Consider the following 27862-nt stretch of genomic DNA (forward strand, 5'->3'; position numbering starts at 1 on the left):
AAAAAAATGCAGAAATGAATGGAAGCTTCAAAAGGAGAAAGGGCAGGCACTGGCTGCTGACAGAGTGAGATTTGCTGCTTGCCACATTTAGTCATGACACTACAGCAGGGCTCATAGCAATAAGGTCAGTAGCTATTACGGAAGTGAAGGATACTGTCCTGTGGGATTAAGTTGATGTCCACTGAGTTCAATCAAATTCAGCTAGACAATATGGTGGTGATACAACTGCTGGCAAATATCTATCTTTGAATAATGCTTTTTCTTTCAAATGCCTTGGCACTTCTGATAAGTTTTATGTGTGTGCACATTAATAATTTGAGCATCTATTAACATGTTTGATTTCTTATTGTTCCCTGTTGTGGTAGTCTGTGTTCAGGTACTCACATTTTGAAAATCTTGAGGTTCTAAGGTAAATTCTTCCTGCTAGGTCTATCTTCAGCTGGAAGAGACTGTAAGCATTCCACTGAGATCTGCATGGTTACTTCAGAGAATAAGTGTGGAAAAAGGCAGCTTCTTTTGTCCCACTTTAATATTCTTGGCTTTTAGGAATTGGGCAGTGGTCAGACTTGTGGTTTGCCTCTCCAAATTACTGTGTGATGCTTTGCAGTTGTAACATGACTGTTTTCCTGCCCCCAAAGATGTCCCCAGGATGAAAATCTGGTTTCTAGGGGGTAGGTGTGTAGCACTTTTGCAAGAGTGGTTCTGTTGGCCTCTTAAAGGCCTGCCTGTGTGTAGGAGAAGAGTCTGCTACTGCCACAAGTCGTTCTTTCAGTGTGGCATTCCTAATGCGGATAAAAACCCTTAGGTGTGTTAAAATCTGAGGATGTAGTAGATATTTATAGGTTTAGTCTCTGTCAAATAGACATTATTAATGTGTGTGCTTTACATGTGTAACACTCATAACTCTTATTTTTTAAGTGCCTGTGGGTTGAGCTCACAGTTGGAGACTTCCCAACAGCTGTGTACTCGGTGTGCATGGTTACCACAGATTCCAGCTGGGATTCTCTAGGCAGTCAGCCAGTCTGACAGCAGTGTTTCAGTGTATCAGGTGTGACATCTCCATGTGATGCCATATAGTCGTTGACCACAGGGAAAAATGATGACTTGTGTTGAATCTCACACAGAAAGCTCTTGTGTAGTTTTCCTGGGCACTAGTCTTGTATCCTTAAAACAGGACCAGTTGTCTGTTGTCAATCACTCCCTCCTTTTATCCTTTTCAGTTCCACCCTAGTTATCAAGCAGGGTTCGCACACTTTGTTGCATTAATTCCCCTCAGGTAAGTGGTCTGACTGGAACGTTATTTCACCGGGTGTTGTGGGCATAGAGAGAAAAAGTGATAAGGAGAATCCACAGGTGAGATTACTGTTTTCTGTGCTAAGTCTGGCATAAACAGGCAGAAAACATTTGTTTTGGTATGTGACTGGATGCTGAGGTGCTTGAGAGACTTGAACTTCTTCCATCCCTTTGAAAACTAGATATTGTTGTTCTCAGAGAATGACATGCTTCATGCATGCATGCAACCAGGCATCCTGAGTTTTATCAATTCCTAGCTTTTGAGTCCTTGACCTGTTTTCTGTCATACTGGTCTTTGTTCTATTTTGGATTTTTTTTTTTTTTTCTGTAACTACTTTTCATTATTTTCACGGAAGCTGAACTGGCTCCCTTAGTTTTCTTTTTGCAAAACATAGGCAGTCAGTGTATCTTCAAGATAAGACTTGCATGGTGCATGGAGAAGGTGTAGTGCTGCAAGGAGAATCAGAGCTGTGACCTTCCTTCCTCACCTCACAGTGGCAAAGCTTTCCACCTTTGCTTTTAGAGTTACGCTGCTGCTCCTGGTGGAGAACAAAGGCTTCCCTGGCATGAGGTTTGAGAGCTTGTTAAATAGCTCACAGATTGGCCCAGTACCAATTTCTGTTCAAGTGAAATCTGTAATTAGCCTTCTTTAAAGGGATCTTATTGCCAAATATTGCTAGCAGGGAATGGAATTGCTAAATGCGCAGAGCTGTGATGTGGGGCATACATGGTGGTGAATTATCAAGGAGTGGGAGCAATGAACCTGGTGCATGGGGGGCGCTGAGGACATTTTAACTGTAATGCTAGGGAGAAAATTACTGATCCTGTAATTTGGGGAGTGACTCTGAGTATAGTGTGAGTCCTCTGCTAAGAGCAGAACTGTTTTGAATCAGAGATGATGGTAGTGTTATGTGTGGTGCCAACACAGGTCTTGCTCATTTGGAAGTGCTGCAGGAAAAGGATAGATGGGAATAGCTGTGAAATGCCCTGGACATGGAAGAGGTGAATAGAGAGGAGGGAGAGCAGGTGGAGAAGGGGTATGTGTGGCTAGACTCCCAAGGGAAAAGTTAAATTGCCAATAAATACATTATCATGTCTAACTACTGCATTGGTGCTAGAGTCTTCTCTCCAGCTTCAGCCATTATCAAGATCTTAACTCCAGAGATTTTCTGACTCCAGGTCTCAAAGAGCCATCTAGTCTTGAGGGAAGGCCTCTTGGTGGGAGGGAGATGTGTTAGCACTTAAAACTCCTCTTAGTGCTCAGAACTGTTTTCTGCTGTCTGACATTGCCAACTTCACAGCTTAAGGAGAGACAAGCATCACAGTTTGACATTGTTGCTTTCCTGCTCTACAGAACTTTTTGAAAGCTCCTGTAGTTTAAGGTAATCATTGAAACTGAATTATAAGTAGTGTCCCTATAGGGAGGGAAAAGGGATGCACCGTGTTTTCAGTTGTGGCAACAAGACCAGGAAATGACGTAGAAATAAAGGCCAGCTTATCCCCCTACAAAGCCACGGACAAATACCTTGTTGCAAACAACTCAGGAATAAGGGTACATTTGTTTTTCCACCTTGCAGAAACACAGGAGAAATGCACGCTGCTTGAGCTGTTAGAGAGCATGGTGTCTTCCAGGTTAATGTTAATACATTAGCATTTATTTACAGAATGAGGGAAGTTTTTTTTAAGGGCAGCCACAGCCCTCCATTGTTGTTTGCGAGGCAAGGGAATACCTGTTTAGGTCTTCAGCTTGTTTCTTTCTAGTTTTTCCTTTCTTTAGGTAAATCTAAAGATTTATCTGAATTTTTGTCTTTGTCTTCCTCCTCCCCTTGAGCTTGAGAGGTGCACAGCAGAAATGACTCTTGCTATTGCTTGGTTACCTTTGCTGTGCCTCTGCAAGACCTGCATTGGCATAGTTAGGGTGTTGGTGTGGAGGAGCTTCAATCAGGCGTTCAGAGAAGTGCATTTTTTCCTACTCTTTCTGGCAGTGCTGAGTGTGCAGGGTGGGGAATGTGTTTGTTCCAAGAGCGTTGGAGGCTGCTCGGGGTGGAGGCCACCCCTGTGTCCCTCATTGGTGCTCATTTTCTGGAGGTCACAGTGCTGTGAAACCTGCAGGGTGTTCTCCCTTCGTGCTGTAGCTGTCAGGGGTTCTTTCAAATGCAGATATTCCTCGGCTGTGAAATGGTTGTGTGAAATGCATATTCAGTGAGACAAATATCCTCAGTCCCAGTATAATTTTAAAGAGGAACCCTTGGGATGTTATGTGTTTTATTGCTCTTGCTTCTTTTTAGGTGCTGAAATATTGGGAAAGAAATTTTTTTTTCTGTATTTACTTGTGGTCTCCTCTTGATGGCCACATTACTGTATATTTTCAAAGCAGGTGGTGTACCATGGGAATATAAGCATTTTGCCTTGCATAGCATATAGGAAAAATTGGTCTGTTCTCCAAGGATCACTTGGAGTGTTGTCATGGCTCATTATTCATGATGGAGCTTGACAGCTCCAAGGTTAAACACACTGCTGAATACAGGAGGAAAAAAAAAAAAAAGACTGTGTATTTTGTGTCTGTGGGAGTTGTGCTTGCAGTAGGAGTGAGTGCATTTTGCTCAGTACAAATTCATTGCCCAAGCATTTGAAAATCTCTTTCCTGTTCTTTGCTGCTTGTTCTTCTCAACCTTGCTTGGTGCAAGAGGCAAGTGGAGTGGTAACTGTCAGGACTGAGTCTTGCTGCTGAACTCCACTACTGGCTCACATGACATCTTGTTTCTGAGCAAAGAGTTTCTGCAGAACTAATGATTCTTTTAAATTATGATAATTACTTTTAAAATAATTTTTTTCTTTGCAGATGCCTTGCTTGCAACTGGTCAGGAATGCTAATTCCCCCATGCAATTCAGAGTTAGGATTCTTCAGTGAAGGTCATTGAGCAGATCAGAGCAACTCCTCATCAGTACAACATGACAGAAAGAACACAGAAACATTTATGCCTGGGGTGGCAAAATCTATCCTATCTCAGCAAGAAGGATTCATGCTGTAGATACATTTAATGTCATGTAAGCCTTCAGTTATTTTAGGTGAGCTCGCAAAGGATGAGCTGTGTGAATTGGTGAACTGCCATTCACTTGTGCACTGTGTGCTCTACAGAAAAATAATGTCTGCATCTTTTTTCTTTTTTGCTCTTTGCTTGTGTTCTTTAAGACCTCTTAATACCAATTGTCTTTTCCATATCTCAGGATCTGCAGGGCATCAAGGACACCCTCTGGTGTGTGCAGGAGTTTGAGTCTCATTTTGTACATTTTCCCTTAATCACAAGACTAGGAAGGGGAAGGAAAGACTTTGTAGCTGTTAGTCTCCTGTAGGTTTACATTATAAGAGGTGCTGTTGCTCACTTGAACCAACTACTTGTTTTAAGGCAACTGCAGAGAAAGTAAATGAGAAAGAATCATGTTCAGTAATGCTTGGGTTGAAAATGTTAAATGGCATTCAGAGGAAGGCCTTTGCTACTTCTTACACTGGTACTAGCAAATACTAAATTTTGCAAAAACTCTGAACGCCTGGCCAGATGTGTAGCTGTTTGGTCTTTACATGTTCCTTTTTGCAGTTTAAATGGGAGCAGTATTTTTTCCCAATTTGAAGTACTATTTCCAATCATAGCTCTTAAACATTTGAACTAATCTGATATTCAAGCAGGTGGGTGGTGTGTTGTTCTTTTTGTTGTCTTTTTTGTTTGTTTTTCAATTTCTTTTTTTCTTGGAAGAGCTGTTTGTAGATGAGGGTTGGATAGAATCCCTGCTTTACTGTGCTTCTATTATTTTGATCTAAACTGCTTGCTTGACAGATGGCTGCTATAACAGGACCCAGAAACGAAGGCAACTTGGCTTCTTTCTGAGGAAGGACAGGGAATTTGAGAGAAGCTATATCTGGAAATAACTCTCGAAGAACACGTTGCTTTGGATTGGACTTGTTTCAGTGTGGCATGTACCTTTGGAAGTTGAATCTTCAAACCCAGCTGTATGTTTAGTGAAGCTCTCTAGCTGAGGTTGCTGACTAAATAAAAAGTGGCAAATTCTGGAGGAGCAGAGCTGCTGTGACAAAGGAGACTTGCTGCAAGCTTGTAACTTGCAGTTGCAGGCCCCTGACTTGTCACTGGGTTTGGGGTGGATGGAACAAATAGGGCTTTCTCTTGTGCCATGCTGTGAGAGTCTTGTTTCATCACAAGCTGTAGAAGCTTCCTGGAATCTGTGGGTAAGTCTTCTAGGTTTCATTTTTCATTTTTATAACTTTCCTGTAAAGCTATTAAGAGGATGGGGGGAAAAAGAACTTGTATAAATTCTCAAACCCAAACCTTTGTTACATGGATCTTGCTTATCTTGTCTTACTCTGATAAATTCAAATAACCTCCCCAAAAGAGTTTGGAAGGTTAAGGATAGTAAATGCATATGTGCAGTATACATTAGACTTAAATTACCTTGCAACAAAACAGTCTTGCACCTCTACCATCTTGTCCATGTCCCTCTAAGATAGCGGACTGAAATGAAAAACAGAAGTCTTTTTGCACATATCCATTTTTTGTTTGGTGCTAGTTGAAACTGTGGACTGAAATGCTGTTGTTCAAATGTATCATCTTTGTTTCTGTCCATAAGCAGCACTAATAACATTACTGATTATTTTTATGCAATCTGTGTTAGGCCTATCCTGTTTCTATTGTGCTTGGTTTTCTTTTATTTAATTGCAAAACTGTCAGGTAGACAACTGGGAAAACTTTTTTTAATACTACCATAGTAGTGACCAATACTTAGGACAGGGAGGTCTGCTATGCATTTCTGGGTACTTTGACTTCTTGTTTTTAGTCATTACATGAGGAACACATGCATCTTCAGCAGGTTCTTGAAATTCTTTTGATGCGAATTCTTATTTTAGACCAGTTGTTCTGTTTCACATCAATGAGTGTCTTGGAGGTAGAACCAACTCTTGGTGTTGGTCTAGTTATGCTCCAAATTGAAAATGCAGTTGTGTTTTCTGTATCTAATTCCTTAGCCAATATTGGAGCAGAAACTGCTGTAGTCATGCACTATTGTGCTTAAACCGTGCAGCCTAAATATTTTTAGGAAGTGGTAGTATTTTATGGGATTCTGTATGCTCTTGTATTTTAATCTTGGCCAGAGTGAAGAGGTTCAGCTATGTCTTGTGTTTCTGGAAGCTGCTTGACAAGAGGAAAATTGCTGGAGTTTTGGCATAGAGAGTGCTTGGAAGCTTTCTCTGCTCCTGGCCATCTGCTGCCTAAAACTGACCCTGCCAGCCACTCTCCTAGGGCACTCAGGCTCTGTTTCCCAGTCCATGATGCAGCCAAGCTGTTCCCAGACAGCCTGGCCAGTCTTTCACAAACAAACAAGCAATGACAAAAATACGAACAAAATAAGCAATTATGGGTAATTTAAGATCTTACTTGCTGAATGGCTGTTTGAAGCATTGGGCTCTGATGGGTGTAGCTTGGGAGAAGTGTTGATGTGCTATCTGGACAGTACCCACTGAGTGAATGACATGGCTCTCCTGATACCCAGCCAGCCCATCTGCTTACTTTGCACTTGAAAACAAATTTTATATTCAGGACAGACTTATCTTTCCCTAGCTCTTTAGAAATATTAGCTCCAGATAAGAAAACTGTGTTTCATTTGCAATATGACCACTAGAGACAGCATGGCTATTAATTCACCCAGCAACTAAAAATTGATTTTGTTGCCCTTGTCTTACACTTTGGATATAAAAATTCTAAAGGAAGGGGGACACCTGCTCTTTTCAATTGTTATCTGCTTAATAAATGACTGAACATGGGCAAAAATTTCTAGATGTCATAATGCAATTTCTTTGTGAATTTGGATTAAAAGGATGCTGAATGAACGTGACTACCATTTGAAAGCAAACATGAAAATCTTTCAGTGTGAGTCTTCTGTGGGGAAATGATAATGCTCTTTGCTGATTCTTGAATGATGTCTGGTCAAATTCCTATTAGGATGTTTTTATTGGAGATCTCTGCAGCTCTGCCATTGCTTTCCAAATTCCCCTGCAAAGTGTAATTGCCTTAAGTCAATTAGCTTGTGCTTTATCTTCAGATTTCCCTCCTCTCCTCTGTGTCCACCTGTCCAGGCCAAACTGCCCATGCTGGGGTGTGTTCATTGTTCTGCAGATGTGTCTGTGCTCTCTGATGCTTCACTGCCCTGCCTTTGGCATATGCAAGCTTCTGTGTGTTTCTTTCTTATCATTAGCTTGTGGAAGGTAAAAGTAGCAAATGTGGTGTTTTGTGGAGATTTTTAGTGCTCTTAGGACAGTGATAAGTTTGTGGCAGTACGTGTTAATGAAACAACCAAGTGGGTAAATGTCAAATTCCTAGCATTCTTCTACAATAGCATGTGTTGGACAAAGACAGTGAAGAAATGCTGACTGTGGGAGCATCCAAACTGATGTCAGATAATGTGGGTTTTAAATTTGCTTACCAGTTTAATTCCAGTCAGGATTCCTGTGACTGGGACATCTTTGTGCTCACTGAGATTTTTTTTTTTAATGTGAAAAAAGTAGATAAATTAATAAGAAATAAGAGTTATTATTAATTTTAAGAGAAATTAATAAGTAATAAGAAATCAATAAGTTGAATTGGTTTGATGTTTGGCAAACTTGGAAACAAAGCAAGATGAGGTCCTGTGATTTGGAGGCATAATTCTAACATGATGTTGGAGCCACATACAAATAAAGACGTACAGCCTTTTTTGCTTAGGTCACAGCAGAGTGTGCTATTTATCTGACTTACTTGTGGGTATTCATTTGGGTGTCCTCTGGCACTGCCATGTGCCCCTGTATGCCTCCCTGGACAAATAACATCTTGGAAAAAAGTCTTTAACCCTGGAGAAGCTCTGCTAGAAGCTCTCCAGAGGCCATTCAGCTTCTTGAGAAACTCAGGGGAAGTACAGAACAAAACCCATTTTTGTTTGTGTGCTCTGAGCTGTTGCCATGCACCAGTGTTAGGGAGGATGTTAAATATTGAAGCATTTGGGATATTGGTCTCAAAAATAAGACCTGCTTAGAAATGAGTGGGTTTTTATCTTATTTATTTTTTTTCATGATGTACTGTACCTAAAATATTTCTTTGCTGTCCTAATATCTAACCCTAAACTCGGAATAGGTTGTTCTAAGATCAGGAATTGCAATATCTAAATTTCAGGCATATCAGTTTCTGCCTCTTGCCTGAAGAAACTTTCAAGGGGCATGTTGCAGAGAGGTACCAACTGATGTGTTCTGCAAAGCTCCTGCACTTGAGTTATACTGAGTGAGAACACACAGGAGACATCTCAAATTGGACAGAAGTGACAATATCACTTCACTACTTAAGCACTCTTGAACAAATGTGTTTTGTAAGATTTTTGTCTAACTCTAGGATTTCAGTTGTGCAAAATATGTGGGAAATTTTTCTTAGTTTTCTTCCTTTTGTCTTGTGAGGCAAATGAGATTAGTCATTAGCTATGGGTACAGGTATTGGTCTGCTGGAGTTAAAATTCATTCTCAGTGCAGGATTTTGCAGGGCCATGAATTCCAGACAAGATTTGTTGCAGGGAAATATCTTTAGGAGTCTGACCATAATCAGACAAGCTTTTAGACACACAGGTGTGGAAGAGTTTTCATGCCTGACAGTTTGTCTTACTGTTCTAACTTAACTAGTTGCCCTGGCTGACTAGTTAGCTGGACAAGCCTTGTACTGCCTGTTTTGTGGTGCTCTGCTAAATGTGTTATAAGCAATAGTGTGGTGCTGTAGTGTGTGTGAGGGGAAAAGATGGTTCTAGCTTTGCTTTACAAATCAGTAGACTCAATGCTTGCCTTTGAAACTTCACAGTGAGAGTATGATATTTGCTTCTCTAAAACTGTCAGTTTGGTATTTTGTAGTAGCTGGTAACTGATAATGTCAAGTACGTTACCAGTTTTACCTGCTTCATTAAATCTAAATAACAAAGAGAACATGTAGATAACTAAAATCACTATCTAGGAAGGATTTCTTTTTAAGAAAAATAAATACTGATCACTTATTAGAAAATGGGAAATTGAAAAGCAAGTAGTTTGGAATTTCCCATTGTGCATACCAATAGCAGTAAAACAAATGTTGCTGGAATAAAAAGTATTTTTAGAAACTTCTGGAGGTACTTGGCTAATAAAAGGTCTTCTGAAAGCACAGGTGGAAAAGCTGATGTGACTAAATGGTGTGATTTTTTTTTTTCAGCTTTAGTTTTTGTTATAGAGGTGAAGATCAGCCATGCAGTCACACCAGTAATCTGTGGCTTCTAGAGTTGTGCAAAATTTGAAATGAATAATGGCATAAAAAAATGCATATAAATAGAATTGTGACTATCAGCCCAATTCTGGAAGTTAATTCTGCTTTATCTGTTTTTGAAGCAAATTATTTTTAGTCCTAAGAGTGTAATAGTTTTAAAGTAGAATGTATGTTTAAAACTCCCTCAGCAATACAATCTCTAAGTGAATTTTTCTTGTGTTATCAAATGAGTATGACACGCCCTCATGTATTTTTCAACTTTTTAAAAATAAAGCATATAATGTAATGGGATGACTCTTGGCTGCACCTCTGCAGTGGGCTGAAGTGAGCTCTTTTCAGTCTGAATCCTGAGTGACAGCAAGAACTTTCTCAATGGGAGTAATTTGAAATTAAATGGTTTTCTTAATCATGAGCACGTAGGAATGTAGAGAGAAAAGGTTACTGCTGTACCCCGTAACACAGTGCAAAGCCTACTAGTAGGGTTATTGCTGAAAAGTCCTTATCTTTCAAATACCACTCAAGGGGAACTGATTTCTCAATCATTAATCTGAGCAGGAGTCAAACTGGTGAACTGGAAGCAGAAAGCTCAATAGACCATTAGTAGTTCTGCTGAGTTTTTGTGTTTACAAGTTTGAGAAAGTGGCCCTGATGACTTAAGGAAGCTACACTGACTGTGACCTCCTTCAAATCTGTACAAGTAGTTACCTGCTGCTCTGTATCCAGAGGCCAAATGCCCTGCTTTGTTGCCCATGTTCATAGAGAATCTGCTATCCTGGCCTTTCCAAGAACAAACAAAAGGAATAAATCAAAAAGCTCAGCTCTTTTAAGTACACAGCTATAATTAAAATCAAACTCAAATTCGTAGTGAAGTGCAGAGGTGTTGATTTGAAATATTTAAATTACTACCTTTATGTGGTGTGTTGCCGTTACGGCGTGGCGACCTGGTTCGGGAGGTCCGGCACGGTGACCCAAGGCCCAGGGTCACTCGGTCCAATGCTACATACACCAATGTGGTGGACAGCAAATGGCGTTTATTGAGGGGTCTCAGGGGTATTTATGGACTAAGGGGTTTCTCTACGTCAGACAGGGGTTTGGCTATACTTTCTAGGGTTAGTATGGAGTGGAAAGTTACTGGCATCTATAGGTTAGGGGGGCTACATGTTTGGCTACATTCCAAGGGTGATCCTTATCTCTGGGGAGAGGGGCAGAAGGAGTCCTGTAATTTTCCGTCACAGCCCGAAATCTTCCGAACGCCTGTCCCTTACCTACCACAGTGGTGGAGAAAACACTTTTGAGCGAGAGCTGAAATAGTCCCATTCACAGGTAGGCTTTAACCGCTGGTTATTCTGGTGCTGTCTAATAATAATGAAAATAGTGAGGAGGTCTGAACAAAGAGATTCTGGTCAGGCTGCGTCACTTGCCTTGCAGAACCTAGGGTAAGAAGATTCAGCATGTGTGTGTAAAAAACCCAAAGCAATTCATAGTGTTGTGTAAAATGACAAGATATTCCAGGGAAAGAAATGCTGAAGATACGGAGTAGGATAAAAACAAGAATTATTTGGGGAAAAAAAATCCAAAGTAGAATTACTTCAGAATTAAAATTTAATTCTGTTTCAGAGCAATGTGCCTGCAGAAGCACAGCTACTAGATTGGTTTTCTGATATAATTATTCTGCCATCACAAATCTGCTCATGTCTGCATGTAGAGAAGTCTGAATTTTGTGCAGTTTTATATTTCCTGTCTCGAGTGCTTGTTTCCCCTCCTGTAACTCCCAGGACTTACTATGAGGAAAATATAGGATGCTGTTATTTCATTTAAATGGCTCTTAATTTTTTTTCTTAACATTTTTGAAAACAATCATGATGTTCCAGGTAAGAAGGAGGAGAGAAATCTGGCAGAGAAACAAATAATCTTTATTCTCCATGTCATGCACTGTTGCCACTTTGCTTGTTGAGTGAGAGACAATGGGTGTTTCTCTCTACCCTGCTCCTGCTTTCAAAATATTTAGGCTCTTTCTACCTGTAGGTGTTGTGCTGACTGACCCACTCAGGCTGAATATATAGGGGCAGCCTTACATGCTGAAATTATTCCATTGTTATTGCTTCTCTCAGAGCAACAAAAAAATAAAAAAGACAAGAAGTCCTTTTCTTTTCAGTCAAGAAAGGAGAAGGCGAGGCTGCCTGTCTGTGTGTGAATGGCTAATGCCTCACCAGTGCAAACAGATGGGAGTTACTTGGGAACAGTGTGGGCAGCAAAGCAGCTGAGCTGTATTTGACTTACTTTCTTTACTTGTGACACACTTGTTTCTTGAATATAGGAAAAAAAAATTCATTATGTCAAAAAAAGTGAAACGAAGCTTTTTTGGCTGGTTAAAATGTCCTGAAAAATGCTGCTTTTGCTCAGATGAGAAAAAAGCAATGAACTTCCTGTTTAAGCCAGTGGTCAGTTGTGTGCTGACTGCAAGAGGTGTAGGTCAGGTGAGGGCTGGAATCCTTCAAGAGGATAATGTAGCTGGTTCTGCTGGACAAGCATCTTCTGGGCTGCAGCTTGAAGGAAGCAGACTTGAAGTTTGACTTTAACAGGCCTGTTCTGAGAGGTTTCTTGTACCTCCATGTGTGCTCCTGGAGGGACTGTGCCATTAGTGATGTTTGCCACATTTCCTGGCCTCCCAAGGGTGCAAGCAAACAACATTGTTTATCTTGTCTCTCTGAAGTAAGTGGCCAAGTTTGACTTGCATGCTGTGCCTGCTTTTAATTTGTCTAGAAGCCCCTTTTCCCCTGCTTTTATTTTATGATGTACAATTCCTTAATAGAAACCTCCTTGCCAGTGCCTATAATTGTTCAGAGTGAATGTTGATAAGAGCAACTAATAGTGAGCTGAATATTTGCTTACAAAATCAGTTTTGATTTCTGAAGTTAGGAGGGATGGAAAATTAGCTCTTTGGGGAAGTCTACCCTCCTTGATTCTAAACACTCCTGGCTTTCCCTTTCCTAAGAGGCAACCTTTCCCCTATTTCCATTAGAAAAGGGAACTCCTGTGCTCCACTTCCCTGCTCTGGAGTCCAGTGTGCTGCCTGCCCTTCTCTACACTTCCCCAAATCTGTTCTTTCGCTAACAGAAGTGGGCAGGTCAGTGGCTTGTGTTTCTTCCCCACTGCTGGAGCAGGATCCTAGAAGCTGCTGTCCTCTTAGCCAAGACTGATGAGAGGTTTTTGAATTTTTTTCATTTAAGGCAGATGCTTTAGGGTTCACATTTCTTTGTCTGTAGGAAGATCTAAGGAGTTGTTTGGATGGTTGGTTGTTCAGGTATGTATAGTTGGTGCTTATTGCTTATGCTGAGGAGTGTCTTCTTTCTCATGCGTTTTTTACACAATCTTAATTTCTTCTTGCCTATCCATTACAAAATTATACTTCATATCTGCCCAGAATTGTCAAAGTCCCTTTTTAATATCCAAGATTAATCTGTCTTGTAATGCAACAGCACACAGTATTCCTAATATCTCCAATGCCTACCTAAAAAAAATATTGCTGGGATGCAGAACTTTTAAAGCACCCTTGGGAAAGCAAAGAAAGCCTTTTTACAGCCCTGTTAGGCAACCAAAAAGACTCTCTTTACCAAAGTAGACTGGATAACCTTTGGAAGAATGAAGAAAACAGTATGAAATACTAGATTTTTTTTCCTCAGTTCTCATCTGCAGGCCAATTGACTCTTGACAATTGGAGGTCTTTTTTTGAAGCGATGTGTAGCACACAAACCTATCATCTTGGCTTCCAAGCAAGTAGACAAATGACACTGGGGTCAGTTAAAAGTTGCAAAAAGTACCAGTCATCCCTTCTATGCAAAGGGGGTTTAAAGTAACAACTCAAACCTACTTGCAATAGAGAGATAGAGAGACTTCCTTGATGTTAATATTCTGCTCAGCCAAGATTAACTAAGTGCTGCAGACTTCTTTTGAAGGTTAGGATGAAGCTTGTGCTATGCTTATTTCCAATCAAAGAATGTTCTTGGGAGCTTAGGGTAAGGTCAGAAAGTTGAATGAATGTTTCATCGCTGCCAGCTCTCATGAAGTTCATGACTGTCCTGCTTTACAGCTTTTTCCCACTTTACTCAGGACTTGTCAGGCCACACCTGGAATACTGAGTTCAGTTTTGGTCCCTGCTACACAAAAAAAGATGTGGACAGGCTGGAGAGGGTCCAGAGAAGGACCATAAAGATGGCCAGAGGACTGGGAGCCTTCAGTGTGAAGAAAAGCTGAGAAAACTGGGTTTGTTCAGGCTTTAGGAAAAAAGGCTTAGGGGGGAGACCCTGTCACCATGTTCTCATATTTAAAAGGTGGCTACAAAGAAGATGGAGAGTCCCTTTTTGCAAGGAATCACATGAAAAGACGAGGAGTAATGGCCACTAATTACTCCTACCAGTTATCCTACCAGTTGGATGCAAGAAAATTTTTCTCAATGAAACCAATCAGTCATTGGAGTAATCTCCTTTGGGAAGTGGGGCATTTCCCAATGATGGATACCTTTAAGGTTCAGCTGAGCAGGGTGCTGGGCTCTCTTGTCTAGACTGTGCATCTCTGAGAGAGGTTGGATCAGGTGATCCCTGAGGTACTTTCCAACCTGGTATTCTATCATTGATTCTGCTTCCTTCTGTTGGTGAGGAGCCTAATTGGCCTCAAATAGCTGTTTGAGAAACATCCAGTAGATTTGGGGTATGTTTAGCAGCATTTTGATATGTTCAGTGCTGAACTGCCTGTGCACAGTCTTTGTGCAGGTGGTGCTCTTGCTGTGCTTGGGTTTTGATGAGTATTTAAATGGCTCTTCCTTTATTGCTCAGCTGCTTCCAAGCATAAGCAGCTGCTTGTTACTGTGGTCTGTGGGGATGACCACAGTGGACAAGGAAGTGCTAATTACCAGGGTGACACCAGTGGGAAATGTGGATCTGTCAGAACTGCTGTCTCTGGGTGGATTTTGTCCTCTGGTGTTTTGACTTGTTCATTTAGAAATACTGTGCTTGGGGTCCCCTCCTGGCAAAAGGACTGTCCATTTGCTTACTGCCTTAACCTTGGCCATGAGGAGTTGTCCGGGCTCCTACTGTGCAAATTCAGCCCCAGCAGATGCTGCTTTAGAAATAAAGCCAAACTAAAAAAGGAGAAGTCACAGAGTAGAGGATATCTTAATATCTGAGTATCTTAACCCTTTGTTTAGACGACAAGTAATTTAAAGAGTCATGTTAAGTACAAGAACAAATAATTGCTTGTTTAGCTTCCAAAGGAAAATTTGGGAAAATGGGTGGAGTGACCAGGAATGCCTGAACTGAACAAGAGATATTTTTGCTTCTTATAACAGAATATATTTCTGACTTTTTTAAACCTTTATGCTAACTATCTTGTTTAATAACAGTGAAGGAAGAAGGTGAATATGATGACAGTGCAAATGATGTGGCAACAGGGAGAACTTCTGGAGAATTTTTGGTTTAGAAACAAAGGCTTTTGATCATTGGTGAAGCTCAGTAACTGGGATATAATGTAGGAGATAAGGCAGTTGTACAGAGGGAAGTATTCAATAGGAGTTTTTGAAAAGAATAACATTAAAATTTTACTTTCTTTGAAACTTTATGCAAATACTTTGTTGCATTTTTTATTATATCCTTTTGTGTATTTGACACGTTGCCTGATTTTACCTTCTGCCTAAATGTGTTTAAAAAAGTTATTTCTGGAAAGTTTTTTTTGAAAGTTCACGTGAAGGGATTTTGTCTGAGGGTTTATTTCTAAATGTTCATCATTGGATAATTGTATTAAATATAAGACACAGCAGCCTGGTAATTCCTGGAGCTTGCTGAAAGTGGTCTCTAGGATTTCCCTGCAGCAGAGGTGGGTGCAGTATTGCAGAGGCTGGCAGGCTGCCCTGTAGGCTTTTCTCTCCATCCTTTGAAGTGTTGAAACATCCAGTTGTCACTGCTGCAGGCAGGAGCCTGTGCTGGATGGACCCTGATCTGATCTAGTTTGGCAATTCTTGTCACTTCAAGATTGTTTCGGTTTCTTCTGCTGGTGTAATATGCCCAAGTTTTATTGTATGTACTTACTGTGCTGGCAAAGGTAGCATCTGTAAACTTTTCTTTTTAGCCCTTTATAAAACAATATCATTTTTTCCCCTGCAACTTAAGCTCATGTAACCACTTCAGCTTGTGCATCTGAGAATCCCACTGGCTTCAGTGGATATCAGATTCTTTATATTTAGGTTCTGGATCTATAAGCTTTCACCTCTTCAGATAGGAGACAGCTGGCCTGGGGCAAAATTTATTTACACACTATGCATCTGTTTGATGAAACCTCCAACTAAACAAATAACTTCTTCCAGAATGGGGGTGCTGGGTGGTATTCTCCAGAATATATTTTTGTGTCAATGCAGTTACAAGTAAAGCATCTACACATTGAGGGACATTAATCAAACAGTGCTTCATTAGCATAAAAAACTTAAAAAAATTATGTTTCCTGTTTCTTACTGAGAAGCTGTTTTCTTTTGGGTTTTCTTTACTGCAGCTGCTTGCAGCCTGACATGCTGATGCTGCCATCATTCATTGTGCTTGTCACTGAAGAAACCATTGTGGCTTTCTAGGGTCCTGATAGTGTTGTTATTGAGTGTATTTGAATAACTACTTGAATTTGACACAGTTAGGAAACCTGCCAGAGGGTAAAACAAACATCACTCCCATTCTTGCATGTGGCAGCTGAAGTGGCAGTGAAGAGGTCTGAAGAATGCCACCCTGTCCCTTTGCCAGCTTCCAGCCTTCTCTTCCCTGTGGAAGTGAGAATTATGAAAGGAGATGCATGTTACTGTGCTCTACTGGATATTTTCTTTTCAATGGAGAGATAATACTGCTTTGAACAAGGGGTGTGTGTGGCTTCAGGTACCTGTTACTGTATCCCTTGGGGTACTTACTGACAAGATGGCCTGATTCTGTTCTTACTGGTGATTTAATTTCCCTTATCTCATTCTGGAAACATTCATGTAGTTAATGTTTATTCTGTGTCTTAGGGACAGAGTTGCAGCTGTCTCTGGTTAACTTTCTTTTTCTTCATCAGAATGTTGTTTCTTTTGGTTTTAATCTAAAACTTGCTTAGGATGCAGGCAATTTTTAGTTCTGTTCAACTAGTATCTGGAAAGTCTAAGACAACCTAACCTGCTTTGCAGTAAATCTGGAAACCCTGTGCTTACAATCACTGCATTGATTGCATGATTATTTTATCTTTGCTTGTTTTACAGTTGACTCTAAAATATTTCTACCACTCTTCCCAGTAACTGCCAAATTTCTTCCAAACTTGGCTTGATGATACAGGATATGAATTTTAAGCAATAGTGCTGAATTTTTAATCTTTTGTTAGTAATGGAAGCTGAGGATAAACTGAGTTGTGTATGAATTGAGTGGTGGAGGGATGTAGTGAGATGAGGAGAACCCGAACATCTTCCTTTCCCTTCTCTTCCCAAATTCCACAGTATTACTTCAGGCTTCCCTGGGTGACAAGGGTCATGTGTCTGTGTAGGTTGGGTTTTTGATCACTTAGCCCTAGGACTTCTGCTCCAGCATTAAAGTGGCTTGATGCTAATTTCTGTATTTGTATATGTTAATTTTATATTTTACAACATGTTGTGATGTTACAAATGATTAAGTGCTGCTTTTTTAAGAAGAAAAAGGTGTTGATAAGACAGGAATAAGGAGCTAAAAGAAAGAAAAAACCCAAACCCACAACAGATTTCCTTTTTTGCTTTGTTTTGTTGTGACCTGCATAATCATGTTTGCTTTTTGCTGTTGCAACCTATTTCAGTCTGCTTCAGGTGAAGTGTCCATAAAATGGGTGTATCATCACTTGCCATACTACAGTCCTTTGAGTTCTAATTAAATATTCCAAAGCCCACTGACCTCCAGTCATGAAATGACAGTAATGTTAGTTTGTCATGTCTTGGGAAAAAAATGAAGCACTTGAACGCCTTTTTTTTTTTTTTTCCTCTATGATGTAGATTACAACAAAGTTATTTTCTGTAGTAGCAATTATTGGATGGAGTGACCTTTTCCAATCTAGACACTGATGTAGTGGAAGGGACATTTTTCCACTTGACCTTTATGCAATGTGTCAGTTTCTCCTGTAGTGCCAAATGAGTTGCAATTGACAGATTTGATGGAACACTAACTTGATGGGAGCTTATTGTTTGGAAGCAGTTATGTGTGGAAATGTGGAGCCTCTGGTAAATAACGTGATAAAAGTCATTTGCATGTCTTTTATCACTAAGGAACAACTTGCTTAGAAATGACCGCTGCCTAAATTGCAGTTTGAATGTTGGTTAGCTGAGATTCCCGTAAACCTTAGCAAACAGTGATATTTCAAAGTAAAATTTATTGGCTTATCTTTTTATTTCTGTGTTGCTTTGTAACCAAATAACAATGGTTTTCTGTACTTTATTCTTACTATTTGTTTTATAAAAAGAAAAGAGGAATAAAAGATAAACAGTTTTCAGTGTGTGACAAGGAAGCCATGTCTTTCAAGAGGCTGGCCATGTGTGTTTGTGTGTGTGTGTATGTGTATAATAGCTTTCTTGGTTATTTATTAATATGTTACAGAAATAATGGCCAGATATAATTTGGGAAGAGAGAAGTTCTGGTTCTAGGGAGGAGCAGGGAGTTATAAGCACATTCTAGAGTGAGGGTGGTGGATAGCATAAAGGGAACCATAAAAGGAGAACCAAACTGTCCTGTCCCAGTGCTCCCGCTAGGAAGTGCAGATGTCAGCTGCTCTTCACACTGTTAAAATAAAGTAGGGAGAAGATTGTGTTTGTTGAGGAGAAACTTAAAAGCAAAGACCAAAAGTCAGTTATTTCAGGTGTCGTGTTCTAATCCAGTATCTCTTTCTGCTCTGGTGGAAGGCTCTTAGACTTCTTCTAAATAAAATAATTCCACCTCCAAAATGGATAAGCAAAAGTTGTAGTAGAGTCAGGATCTACCTGAGACTACCGAAGTTATGAATTATTGTGGCTTTTTTGAAGCCATTGAGCAGCAGGACTGAGAAAAGAGCAACAAATGCCATCTGTCTGATCTACATATTTTACCACAGTTCTTCTTAAGCTGTCTTTTGAGGTAAAGTAAAAAGGAGCTGAATGGGTGTGGGAGGGGAAAGCAGCTCAGGTCTCTTCTGTTGGATTTGCAGGAGATATTTGGAAGGGGAAAAAAAATTAGGTGTTTATAGAGGTTGCTGTTAACAACAGACACATTAACATATTATTTGTTACTTCAAAGACAATCTGTTCAAACAATTTCAATGGCAGGGGATGCTGCTGGGCAGAGTCAAGGTGGAAGGCTGGATAGAAATGTTTATTTTGCTGTGGTAAAACAGGTTGTGTGGGTGTACTGGCACAGAGTGAAATTCGTAGCAAGATTCACTAGTGTAGTAATTTTTTTGATTGTTACTCACAAAGAAGGTAGAGATTAGTTAATATGAAGCTGTATAAAAACTATTTTCTTGTGAAGTTTTCATTTGTAGCTAATCCATGCCACAAAAGATAGCAGGAGATGCTTGGAGGAGATGTGCTGCAGGGGCTGGAAGCAGAACCTGCATCTCATGAGCTGCAATTCTGGGGTCTACAACAGGATCACACTTGAATTATGTTTTGGCTTTTGTATGTGGATTCCTATAAAAATGACAGATCTCTTATCCTTTCTGGAGCACCTGCTTTTCTGAACCCTTTTTGGAGGTCATGGCAATATCCAAATCCCTCTCCCCAAGCTCCGTTTCTAGGTGTGCATCCATCAAACTCCCACTTTGCTACTTTTTCCCCTTCCCACCTGGCTCTGTCATCACAGACAGTGGTCTGGCAGCTTTCATTTCCAGCCTCTGGAGGCTCTGCTGAACAGGGGGAGATGCTGCTGGGGGCAGTGACACTTCATGGGCTCAGGCTGTGTAAGGCAGTGAGCCTGTGTGTAAAATTGTCAAGTCTTGTAGCTTGAAGTGTGAGGACCAGTGAAGGAGTGAAGATACCTTGGCACTGCTGCATTCCACTCAGGTTGGGCATTTGAAGGGCTCTTCTGTGGATCTGTATGCTGGAGGAGGTTGGACTTCTTGCAGTGGCTGTCATTGAGTGGTCACTGCTGTTGTCTCATTCATAACTGCCTTGCTGAAAAGCACCAAAGTAGAGTTAAAGAGTTGTGGAACTTCTTTAGAGAGCCTTTTTTCTTCCCCCTGCTGACCTCCTCCTGCACAGCTCTACCCTCTGTCCAGCATGCTTGAGGAGTAGTTCTTACACCTAAAACACTTCCAGGAGCTCAGAGTCGGGATGAAAGGGGTAAAAAAGTTGAAGTGCATATGAGGAAGGAAGTAGGGTGAGGAATAATGATTAAAAAAACCCAGAAACCTCCAGGATCCCATTTGTTGTAACAGGAAAGATGATGGGATTTATCTGCTTTTGAAATGAGAAGATTAAGAGGTGACTCCAGTGAATGAGAGTCTTTCATATGGAAAAATCTGCAAAGCTCAAATTATGAAAGGGTTAATACAAGGTTTCTTATGCAAGGAGCAGTTCAGGTTGTGTAATTACACCTATCCTTTTATCTGAAGATCTCACACAGGTGTTAATTAAGCCTAATGAGGCCCCTATGGAGCAATTGTTGCTATCTGTGTTTTTACAGATAGAGGACCTAGAAGCTGAAAGAAATAAGGTTATTAGTAATGCAGCACTGTAGAATTGGTGTTCATGGGAGAATACCCAGTGTGACTTGAAGCCACCTGGCACAGGCATAGCAGAACCAACTCATTCCATGAAACCATGCCAATGGTATATCCCAAATATTTTCTCTTTGCCTTAAAATGTAGGTATGTGTAGAAGCATAAAAAGAAACTGTGGATTAAGAAAAATGACTATTTCTAGATGGGCCATCTTTATTACACCTGTAACTACTCCTGGGTTTTCCTTTTTTTTTTTTTTTTTGGTATGCTATTCTTGTAATTTGCAGGTTCCTGTGATACTTTGGTTAGCATCCAGTGTTTTGTGAGGCTTATGGGAGCCAGCAACAAGGAAAATATACCTATGTTGCTGAGGTTTTGTATGGTAATTCCTTTCATGTGTTCATGTAAATCTTTTCAATGCTGAGCAGACACATTGTTTTGTCAGCTTACCATAGGGAAATCACACAGCTCCTAATTGTCATTTTGCTTCCTGTAATACTCCTGAGCTGTTGATAATTCCACAAAAGAATTCTGAAAAAGTACTGGTGGATGGATGAGGATGGGTAAATAGAGAATTTTGAGATATTCTTATACTGCTTTGTTTGTAGAATGTTTGTTTTCTTAATCAAATCATCTAAGCCTTTCATCATCTTCTGACCCTACCTCACATAGTGTGGGGTGGTTGCCTGCCTTGTATTTAGTTGTTCTATTCTTTTTCCCTGGTGGTGGAATTTGGGCAGCTCCAAGACCAAGCTTGACAAAATTGCTGCCTTGATTGTTTCTGGAAGCCTCTGTGACAGGCTGAACATGGTGGTGGCATTGACTGTCCCAATGCCATGGTGTGTTGGTAGAGATTTGTTTCAGGGAGGTGATGTCTCATCAGCTCAACAAAACACAAGCAATTTTTACAGTAAGAACCTGCTTAAGCTAATAAGAAGCTGCCAACATGAAGTATGGCTTGATAGCTGAGGAGATGCCTCCTCTGAGGTTCTTGCAGTGAGATGTGGCTTTGATCCAGTTCAGCCTGAGACTCTGTTTCTTCAGAGAAGTTCACTTCGTGCAGTGCTCCGAGCCCCACGAAGTTTCTGGTTTTTTCACAGAATTTGGTGACACTTTGGGGAATGTCAGGAATGCAGGATGTTTTTGAATTCAGGATCAATAGTACAAAGTATGCTTGAGATTAATTTCCAGAGGGGAAAAATAAAAAAGGGTATGCAGCTTTTACATTTGATATTTTATATTATTTTTGGCCTTCCAAAGGAAGCTGCAGGATCCAAGTACAGTTCCACTGCCCCAAATTATTTAAATTGTTTTGTGTTTACGCTTTGGTACCACAGACAGACTTGGGAAAGCAATGTTGAAGATGGTAGGTAGGAAATAGACAAAAGCTTAGTACTTGTATGTGTAAGCTAAATAAACTGTAGGTGCAAGTCAGACAGCTAAAAAATTGTATTTCTTTTTCTGTTTTTAGAAAAGACTAGAGAAGCAGATGCCAGCTGGAAGATATGGGAAGAGGATCAAGGGGCAGAAACAATGAGGAGAGAAACTGGGGTGTAAGGGTACCTGTGAATTGCTGAGAGGGAATTAATTAATAAGGCCAAGTTCAAATGGAAGGGCAGGAAGCCAATCACCAAATATTGACAGTCAGCAGCTATTCTGTGTTTAAATTATTTTCTTTTCCATTAGATCCTGATTCCTGGAGCAATAATTTCCTGGTAGAAATTATTGGATCTGACTAGATAGAAGGCAGAAATTTTTTACAATGAGTGTGCTTGAAACACTGGAACAGTTTGTGCAGAGAGGTGATGGATGGATTTATGCCCCATCTCTGGCAACATTGAAGGTCAGGCTGGATGGGGCTCTGAGCAGCCTGATCTAGTTGAAGATATCCCTGATTATTGCAGTTGGCTAGGACTAGGTGACCTTAATAATCCGTTTTTTGTTTCGACAGTCAGAATAGTCTGAGAACAAATGACAAATGTTGTCAACCATTCTCTCTTATTGCTTGATTTCTTAGGATATGGCTTTTACTGTATAAAGCAGAACAGTGTAACTGCTGTGTGCTAGAACAGTGATGGATGGTAGAAGCTGGAAAAGTGACTAGGCTGAACTAAGTTAGCATCTTTTATTTGCTATTTTAAAATTTGCCCTTATTTTTTGAAATAAAGTTTTAAAACAATTTTTGGTTTTGCATCTACTGGTGCAGAGTACTTGGGGAAGGCTATAAGCTCAATTTGATGGTAAAGTTTTAGTTCTTGAAGAGCACTGGGAATAAAGAAGAAACAATGAAATTAGATTTATATATTTAAGATTATGTAGAGTATTAAATGTGAGAGTGGGAACCTGGAATACAAACAAACATTGAGCAGTATTGTGGGAGCTCAAGAAGGAGAATGCCAGGAACAAGAGAGGCAGAAAAAAAGATTGCTTTAACCTGAAGTAAAATTCTGGCATCCAGGTACTCATCCATAATGAATGAATGTACTGTTTTCAGCTCTGGTACCACAAAGACTTACTTTATTTTCTCTCTCCCCTTTTGTTTCTAGGAGCTTCAAGTTTCCCCACTGCAGTTTTCAGAGCAATTGCTTTGGGGCCACATGCACACATTTGTATTCTCTTTATAGTTCTCTGTGTGTAATATTCAATCAATAAGAAATAGTATTTTATACCTTTTCATCAGCATGCCTTGCCACAGAAGGGAGATAATGTTGCCTAATTGCATTTTGTTTTGATGGTGTTGATCTGTAGCTGGTGGCTTAAGCAGAACTGCAAGCTGATTTCTTCCCCTATTTTAGTCCTTGGGAAACATAACACAATTTAATATACAGCACACTTCAAAATCTGTGCTGTTTTCTTTCAAACTTCAGCTGAAAGCAATTCTACATCTACTCATTGGTGTTCCTTAGCCTAGACTTTTTGCTGCTTTGTTCTGCATTTTTGCAACATGGCTTTAAAAGTATGAAGATAAGCCTTTGTGAAACACTGCTTATGTTATCTATGCTACTTTGTGGTTTCTCCCGTGAAAAAAATAAAATCTTTTAAACAGTATGCTTTAGGATGGTGTTCTCAATATATTCAGGTTAGGCAATAATAAGGATCCTTTTCTTTGTTTGACAGCTGGATCAAAGCACTTTAGATTCACAATATGTTCTTGAAAAGAGCCTGGTACAGAAAACTCCCAACAAAATCTGTCTGTCTCTAGTTACAAAATCCTTGATATAAAAGCCCAGATATAGACAATCCCATATCAAAATTTCTTTCTGGAGTATTTAGATCTTTAAAAAAATGACAGGTATCTCACAATATAATGCAATTAGTTGTAGATCACTGCATGGTTTACTGTTAATTAAGTCACTTGTTTTCTGATCAATCCATGGCATTTATTCAGAGGCAGTGAAGATGTATGGATGTTGGCTTAGAGCTTCCTGGGGCAAGGAAAGGGACATGGTGAACTGGGATTGAATCCCCTTCAGTTGACATTGATATACAGCTGACAGTTCTTGTATATGAACTGCACAGATTGGAAGCATCCACCAAGCCTTTTCTTCTACCATCTCCAATAAAAGAATAAGCCGTATTGCCAGCCAAGGAGCTTTGCATGGATCTCTGTGAGCTTCCTTGCCTTGTGAGATTTCTTTCAGAGTACAATTTTATTCACAATAGCTGTCTGTGCTGTTGTGCTGCATAGCCTGACATTTTTAAAGATACAGATTTGACCTGGAGTCAGCGGTACGTGTTTTTCTTCATTTCTCTAAAATCTCATATGTAGTGACAGTACTGTCAGCGCTACTTGCAGAATAATGTTGCTATCAAATAAAGGGCACATGCAATCAGCTTTTTTCCCTTTTTAGTGTATCTTTTGATGTTACTGTAAGTTATTTTTATTGTAAAGTCATATTGGAAATGTAAGGATCTTTTGTGGTTTTGTTGGAAACTTTGTGAAAGATTGTGGAAAGCAAACAGTCAATGGGGCACTGTTTAATTTGTATTGTGAACTGGCTAAAGGAGAAATGATGTCTCCAATGTTCACATGCCTATCTTTGAATTCTTGTGATGTTTGAAGGAATTTACAAATGCAGAAAATCTGAAGAGAAGGACTATAGGGGATAGAAGCTGTATGGATTTGTACTTTTCATGCAGTTGCAAAGATTAATTACTAAGGTTGTCACATACAGAAAACTGCCCACTATTTCACTAACTGTTATGCATGTCAGGCACATTAAAAAATGTGATTACTTCTGCATTTAGAAAATTATGGAAGTAGTTAGTTTATGATCTAATGTGAAATATTTATGATGGTCCTAATATTAAAAATGTTGCTATTAAAGATACTATAAAACCTCAATATTTTTCAGAAATTTCAGATTAAGAGCAATGGAGATTAAGCTGCTTCTAGTATACTGAAATTATTGCCCCTAATTTTTACCCAGAGTATGGGTCTGATGCACTGTTCTCTCCATTTGTCCCTTTGCCTGTAATTTATTTTGTGGATTGTAAATTTATTGGAGTAGGGTTTCTTTCCCCCTACCCCCCCTTGTCTGAGCCTAGTGTAGTGTAGTTGGAACCTCTATTGGAGGCTCCTCTGTCAGATGCTATAATAATAACTACTTTCCTTTCAGGATAGTCATGTTACAGGAAAATGTAAGTTTATCCAAATAGTCCTGCTGTCCTTAGACTCAGCCCAGAAATAACAGCTGTGGGGATAGTTCACCCTACATTGCCAGGTGAGGAGAAAGTAGCATGAGAAAGCAAAAGTTTTCTAACGCTGGCCAAGTAACCAGAGAGATTAATGGTCCAAGTCAGGGCTTGGATATTTTTCTCTCAACCCTCAAATTTCCCAGAGGTGTGCTGGACAAAGCCCTTCTGGCTTTGTGGCTTCTTGCTTATGTTCCTGCTGATGTTGAAAGTAACTGCACCTACACTCTCACAAAACCTGTGGAGTTCTGTGGCTCGTGCCCCTAAATCCAGTTGAGTGTTGTTATTGAGGGCCAGAGAACACAGCACAGATCCAAGTGAAAGTCTGTCAGTCATGCTGCTGCTGTGGAGCACTGGTCAAAATTTATCATAAAAGTCTGCCCCAAGCTTTGCACTAGGGACTTTCCGGGGAGAAATTTCTTTCTGGGGAGATAGGTTTTCCAGTGTTAACTGGAGGTGTAAACTGTAGGTGGAAATCTTGGTGGTGTGCTTTTGAGGAAGCATCTGTTAAAATGTCTAAGAATGTAGCTTTTTGTTCAATCCTAAATGAATGCTCCTAAATTCAATATAAATTAGAGGAGGGAAATATCTGCCAATGTGTCATGCTTCCTTTTGTAATAACAGCTAAAAAGTGTCTGTTCTTGTATATTTTAAAGCTTTCAGACTTCCCAACTCTGCTGCAACACAGATGTTCAGTACACTAAATTCTGAAATGTTATGTATTTTAAGGAGGCAGCAATTTCCTGGGTTGTAATTTGTGTGAACTGATGGGTGGAAAATGCAGAGCTTGCAGGGAGGCAGAGAGCATGCTTGAGCTATCCTCCCTCTTAAGAAATCCTGTAGACAGTGTTCTCCATTACTTCTCTTGAAGGGACTATTTTGAGTACCAGGTTTCCTTCCCTTTCCTCCTCCACCTGATTTATGTATAGTGGGTCTCATTGCTAGGAAAGGAGAAGGAATCTGAGGATAGGCAGCTGATACTGACTGCAGCAGGGGGAGCTTGTGGCATCAAATGCTACATCAGGTCATTGCTGGATATTTTGGTTACTCTGGTACCTTGAGTCTGTCAGAAAATGCAGGAGACTTACTCTCTTGTACTCTTCTCATTGCTAGTCTTTTAACTTTAATCAGCACCATCATTGGAGGTAACTAACCATCAATGGAGCATCTCAGCAAGAATTAGAAGGCTTTATCATCTGTACTAAGACTGAGAAATAACTGAGGAATACACACAAAGCAAGGAATGATGGCGCTGTAGCTCCTGCAGCTTTTGGCCCTCCTGCTTTAGGGTGAATTTTGTGGCAGTAGCTTCTGACTCCAAAGGGTGTTCAGCAGCCAGGAGTTTGGTTTGTTCTGCTGTTCCTCAAGGTAGTCTTGATCGTTCAGGAGCAGAGCTGGAGTGTGAAATTGCTCAAAGTTGCCTTTTTGACTGGAATGGAAAAAGTTAAGTGGTAGGCAAGGGGGATAATTACATTTGCATTTTCCTCTACCTTTTTATGAGCTGAACATGAATGTTTGGCTGTGGTACCCAGAGGGTTATAGCCTTGGCTGGAAAGCTTTAGCCTCTGCTTACTGGCCTTTCCAGGAACTGCTTTTTCCACGACTGCTGGATGTATTTAATGGACCCTGGCCCAAATATAACTTTAGTTCAGATTAGGTGCATGAGCCTTTGGAAGGAATCTCCCAATTGTCCCATTTGCTATGCTTTGCTTTGCACTGTAGAGCAGTCTTGTAGTACAGTGGGTTGGTTTTCTTCAAGTGAGGCAAAGTCTGAAGATGTGCTGTAGAGCTACCAGAGGAGTTCAGCTATCCATTCTTGATCCAAGGCATTGCACTAAACCTAGTTTGAAGTAGGACCTTCCGAAATGCAGATGTTGGGGCCTCAATACTGAACTGTTTTGCTCTGCAGATATTCTCCTTTTAATCCACAGTCAGCAGGGTAAGCATAACTCTGCTTCTCCTGTTGCTTCAGTGGTGTCTGTCCCCAGCTCCATGACTTCTTGGAGTCAGCCTTGCCCAGGTGTTCAGCTTGAGTTGGCAGTAGCTTTATTTTGCTGTTTTCCACATGTAGGGCTGAATGGAAGGTAGGAAAGGTTTGGTCTATACTCATGACCAGACAGCACGTGGTAAGGGCTAGCTGTTTGACTATCCAAGAGTAATCTGAAGCTGCATTTTATACATATCAGTTGTCTTTACTTTCGACTGTGTATATGTTTGGTACTGTTAAATGGTTAAATATTTCATCCTTAAGAGCAGATAGGTATTCCAGGTGCTTGTAATGCCTTCAGTTCTTATCGCAGTATATGTCTTTGTGTCATATTTGGATATGAATTGGTCTGCATTTTCTCCTGGAAGTTATTTTGCAGGAGGCCAAGCTAGTAACTGGGCTGTAGACACCTTGCTTACTAGTCTGCTTTCCAGATGTGTTTCAGTCACATATTTAAGCTTCACATTAGGCTCCTCAAGTTACCATATGGGGTATGTGTTTAAATAATGCATGATTCAATTTTTGTATTCTGTTATAATGTACTTTGGAGATCAAAAGCATAGATACCCTGAGAAGAGAAGCTTCTGGTGGATAGAAGGGAAGTTTTTTAGCTGACAGACATTAGAAATTCGGGAACAGCAAGGGGGCACTTTGCACCCTGGTTCTTGGTCTCCCCTCTAAAGTCCTATTACTGTGTGTGGTTCTGGATACAGGCTGCAAGAGGGGTTGTTGGTTCTGAACCTGGGACTTCTTTGGTTCTTACAAAATACATAACTATCTCTGGTGGTGAGCATACAAGACACTTCCATCAACTTGGACCCTGATTGTTTTTAAGAAAGTGAATGGGGAGGTTATGTGTTTCCAGAAGTTCTCT

The 27862-nt window shown here is 40.2% G+C and overlaps 1 protein-coding gene across 1 annotated transcript in view; it reads left to right on the forward strand.

Moving 5' to 3' along the window:
* The window catches only part of DISC1 (DISC1 scaffold protein), a 190739-nt gene that overhangs the window by 23357 nt on the left and 139520 nt on the right, over window positions 1-27862 (forward strand). The gene's annotated exons all lie outside the window — the stretch shown is intronic.

This window comes from Molothrus aeneus, chromosome 3 (genome assembly GCF_037042795.1).
Source record: "Molothrus aeneus isolate 106 chromosome 3, BPBGC_Maene_1.0, whole genome shotgun sequence".
Taxonomy (NCBI): Eukaryota; Metazoa; Chordata; class Aves; order Passeriformes; family Icteridae; genus Molothrus; species Molothrus aeneus.